At 42.7% G+C, this 5,200-nt stretch overlaps 1 pseudogene; it reads left to right on the top strand.

The window, feature by feature from the left end:
• The first annotated feature begins 224 nt into the window (after positions 1-224).
• On the top strand, positions 225-1,016 carry LOC101581627 (annotated as a pseudogene).
• The last annotated feature ends 4,184 nt before the right edge of the window (positions 1,017-5,200 follow it).

Here is a 5,200-nt window from a genome sequence, read left to right as displayed (position 1 = left end):
AGCAGGCTTTTGACTACTCAGAGTCCTTCAGTGGGGAGAATAAAAAGAAAAGAAAATCCTTGTCTTTGGCCACATGACGAGGCTCAGAGGTAAAGACTTTCCTGCTCCAGACAGGCTGAGGAAACAACCAGAGTTGGCAAGAAGCCCAAAATACAGGGAAGAAAGGACCAGAATACCAGGCCTGCTCCATCCAGAACCCTTGGCACTGGAAAGCAGGAGATGCTATGTATGGAGGCACAGTGAGGAGCAGGGATGAGAAGCAGGCAGCCTTGGGGCAGAAACAGAAGCAGGGCAGCTCCAGAGAACACAGCAAGAAAGTGAAGAAGAAGCAAGTCCAGCAGGAAATAGACGCCCTCCCAGGCCACTCTGAGCTCTCCAGTTCCATGGAGACCAACCCTAGGAAAGGAAAGAAGAAGCCAGTTGGAATTGAGGTTCTAGAGTACATCTCACTAGGAGATCACCCTAAAGCCAGAGTGAAGAAGAAAACAAAGGCTAAGAAAAAGGAAGAAAAGCCAGTTGTTGAGCTGGCTCAGAAAAAGAAGAAGAGAACACAGTAACAGTAGACCTTGGAAGGAGGAGCCAGACACAGGCCTGAGGTAGTGATGGAGAAGAAAGCAACATGGGCAAGGCGCATATAGACCAGGAGAGGCAAAAGGGCTTGCAAGAAGAGATTGATCTGGAGTCAGGAAAGACAGAAGCATCTGAGCCCAAGGAGTAGACAGGAACCCAGTTTGTCCAGTGGGATACTACAGGTTTTGAAAACAGGAACAAAAACTGAAGTGTCTCAAACTTATGAGTGGCTTTAAGAATCCGTCCTGTTCTGTAAGGGTCAGCTGCTCCCCTAGCATGACTGCAAGGGCCAACGTGGCTCTTAGCAAGGCAGCAGCCAACACTGTGCAGCAGAAGTTGCAGCTGCACTAAGACTGGCCATGAGCTGGAAGTACAACCGGGGTGCCAAACTTGACTTCTCTGCCACCAAGAGTCCTCTATATCAACATCTAGGACTGGGGAGATAGCTCAGCTCAAAGAGCCTGCCTGGAAAGCGCAAGGTCCTGACTTTGATCCTCAGTACAGAAAAGAATGTATCTAGGTCTATCATTTTGGAAGATTAAATATTAATATCTTCTTTAAAGTTAAATTAAATTTTAAAAAACACTGACTATAGGCAAAAAAATGATGTAACTGAGAAATTTTTTTGATTTCTGAGCCTCTTGTAGCTGGAATTAATTGATAGCATCATTATATCTCCAATTATTTAATCAAAGCAAGCTTAAAGCAGGTCACCAAATGGACTGACCTGCTTAGTGCAGAATTCCAAAGGAAATTTCTCACACGGGGTCATGGATGGAGACCTAGAATCGCATAATGGACAATCTTTATGCAGTTTTTATTTAATCTTGACTCAGATGTGATTCTTTTGCAGTGTTCTTCTGTGGAACCCAAGAACACTGCACCAATTTCATGAAAGCTGAAGGAGGAAGAGTGTATGGTGGTGCTGTGGAATGAGAGCCACCTGGTGCAGCATTTGGCAGGACTCATGGTGCCACTGGCATGATGGGGGAGGGGGCAGAGAGCTTTTGAGTCCTCTGAAACCTTAGATGAGATTGCTCTACACTCAGAGAGAAAGTCCAAGGTCTTCAGGAAATTCTGGAGCTGAAGAGTTCCTCTAATTGTAGGCATTTACTTTTCCCTGTTTCAGACCATCTCACTAGTATGAACATGGCCCCTGTGCCAGAGGTAGAGCATGAAGCAGCTCCGATTATATACACACACATGCATGCTCACACAACACAACACACAAACAGCACACCACCATACCTTCTTGTTAGAGATCCTCAATTCTAAAAGTCCTCTATCCCTCTGTATATTGCTTCCCTAGTCTCCACGCAGTAGCAAGCTTTACCAACTTTGCACATCATCCCTTTCTCTCTCCCTCCCCTTTTGTCTTGTATCAAACTCCTTTGAGAAATCAAACTCAGTGCATATTTTCTCCCACAAAGCAGCCTCGCCATTCATGTCATCAGCTTTCCACTGTTGAACGACAGCTATGCTTCCTTCCTTCCAACAGGAATTCATCTTTGCCCCTAGGTAGACAGTGTTGTCTGGACAAATTCTAAGGGAAAATTCCAACCCATGATGCCAAGCTATAGAATTGTTCATTTCACTACAACAATCCAGTGGTTCTCAGATAAAATTCTCCAGTCCTAATGATGGGAAGCAGAAAATTTCTTCATAAAATAGAGTTTCTTCATAATTGATTTATTCAGAATTCCTTCATCAGTCCTCATGCTTTCCTGCCAGTCCACTGTGCCAGTCCTACTATTCCTTCTTGCCAGAGCGCTGCAATGCTTTGGGTATGGCAAGGTCCTGTGCTCTGTGTGGTCATCCTTTCATAAAGGTGCACTCCTGGGACTCACTTAATAGATGTATCTTCTCAACTCTCCCCCTTATATTTGTTTATCATATCATTTTGTTTACTGTTTATAACGTTCTTATGTTGCACAGTTATTTACAGAACTTAAAGCAATGTAATCTTTATTTCAAAATAGAAATCATTGTGTACCTAATACATAGAAGCATATTGTTTTATTTAGAAATAACTACTTCAAGCTAGGGGGATAGCTTGACAGTCTAAGTACCTGCCTGGCAAGCACAAGGACCCAGGTTTGATCCCTGGTACCGCATGCCTTGCCAGCCCTGAGCCATGCAGGCCCTGCACATGCTGGCCACTGAAACTGGAGTGGTGGCACATACCTGTAATCCCAGTGCTGGGGAGGCAGAGACAGGAGGATCACTATGAGTCCAAGCTGCGTAGCAAGACCCTACACCAAATAAATAAATATATAAATAAATAAATATATAAATAAATCTTTATAAAAAATAAACATTTCATCCAGGCAACAACATCATCTCTTTATGTTTTTTGCTCAAGTTTTTAAATGAAAGAGAGGGGTAAAAAACTTTTCTTAAGAAGTCTTTTTAAGATGTCATTCAAATTCTATCATTCTATGAGTCCAGAATTTAATTTTTAGGTACAGGACCCAATATAATTTTTTATATTTTCCCTCTTCACTTTCCATGCCAAAAAATAGCTAAGACTTCAAACTTGAGACCATTCTCCATGCTTATATATTATATAATTTTTTTTGAGTTTTGGGTTTTGTTTTGTTTTGTTTTTTTGGTTTTTTGTTGTTGTTGTTGTTTTTGTTTTGTTTTTGACAGAACCAGGGATTGAACTCAGGCCCTTGCGCTTGCCAGGTAAGCGCTTATTCTGCTGAGCTATCTCCCTGGCCTTATATAATATATATAATCAGCTTCAGGAAAATATCTGAAATGTTTCAACCTGAACCTAGTGCTATGATTTGGTGGTTATATAGAGAATGATTTCAGGATATTGCTAGGAGAGAGAGAGAGAGAGAGAGAGAGAGAGAGAGAGAGAGAGAGACAGAGAGACAGAGAAAGACAGAGAGACAGAGACACAAAGGGAGAGACAGACAGAGACAGAGAGAGGCAGAGAGAGAGAAACAGAGAGACAGAGAGAGACAGAGAGACAGAGACTGTCTCTTAAAGAAATCTAGAAAAGTAAAGAAAGGAAAGGAAAGTTTGTAGGTGGTTAGGAATGAGACACCTGGAGTTTTGTGTGTATCCCCAGTGTATCAGTGCTTTGTTCTTGAAGTGCCCAGTGACAACGTCCACAGACCCACAAGGGTCATTCCTCCCATCTGGAGAGACACTGAGTCTGCAAAGCGAGGAGTCGGCGATAGGAAGGAATGCAGCCAAACGTTTAGAGCTGCGCTGCTCCAGGAGTGTTCTCCAAAGCTTACAAGCATGAAGTTGCTCAAGTGCGAGTCTTGACAGGCTCTAGATCCTGGCGCCATAGGTACAGAGTGGGGCTTCAAACTGCAGATCCTGCAGGCTCCTGAGGGATGCACTGGCCCCTGCTCTAGGGGCCACATTCTGTGCCATGAGATCTAGTGCATGAGGTCAGACGTAGTCAGAGTTTGAATCTAAATCTCCTACTCCCAGGCACGTAAAATGAACATCTATGGTTTCTCACATGCTCTTACCTGAGAAGCATTTTTTTACATGGAAGACTTGTACTAAGATAAAATGCAGGGAGCTTCTGTTTTAAAAAACATGATTTTTTAAAGTTCTTTTTGTCATGCAACTATCTGTCAAATGCCACTTAAACTGCTTAAGAACAATAACAGAAATTCGAAACACTGAAAGCATTCAAACCGGAAAGTCCTTCCAAACCACAAGATACTACAGCTATTCAAATACTGGTTCTAGGATTTCTCTTCTGCATTCCAAGTCAACAGACAATCCTGGAGTGTTTGTGCCTCTGTCATTGCCATTGAATTGAAACTGTTTTATGAAAAAAAAATTGCAATTTCCTGTCTGCTAAATGGGAATGCTAAGACTTTGTGTAGGTGTGAAGGCTCGGTCATGTAGCAATGCACAACCTCAGGTGGTCTGTACTGAAAGAGTGAAGGAGACAGCCACAGTGAGAGCCTCCGTACCTTTTTAGGCTGTTACCTTCTTTCAAATGTGTATAGACGCACAGCAAGCAAGGTGCAACACCACACTTCCCTGGTCACTGAATATCCTGCAGTGTACTTCTTAATTAAAACCAGTATCACAAATATGATTGCTTAAGTGCCCCAAACCTGGCTTGCTTAATGGCCAGAGAACTGCATGATCATTAAGATCATTAAATCCACTTGGAACCACTTTTTTCCTGGAGGTGAATACAGTTAAGCTCTAAATATTCCTACTGTTTTGTGTCAAACGTATTTTTCTAAACACCACTTCATTTTGCTACACCAAAATTTTCACTCCACTTTGGTTGTAAGAATTTAACCCTATAGGGCCAGCCAAATAGCTCAGTAGATTAAAGTGTCTGTTTAGACAGACATGGGTGGTGAGATCAATCCCAGGCCTGCCATGCCAGCCTTGCCCCCAGGGTGCACTGAGACAGAGATTGAGACTGGGCATGGTGGTGCATGCCTGTAATCCCAGCACTTGGTAGGCTGTAAACAGAAGGATCACTATGAATCCAATCAATTCAGTGAGACCCTGTAGGCTCTGTAGACCCTGTCCTAAATACAAAAAAGAAGAAGAAGAAGAAGAAGAAGAAGAAGAAGAAGAAGAAGAAGAAGAAGAAGAAGAAGAAGAAGAAGAAGAAGAAGAAGAAGAA

Source organism: Octodon degus, unplaced genomic scaffold, assembly GCF_000260255.1.
Source record: "Octodon degus isolate 3935 unplaced genomic scaffold, OctDeg1.0 scaffold00028, whole genome shotgun sequence".
In the NCBI taxonomy this organism is placed as follows: Eukaryota; Metazoa; Chordata; class Mammalia; order Rodentia; family Octodontidae; genus Octodon; species Octodon degus.
This window is presented reverse-complemented; position numbering and strand designations above follow the sequence as displayed.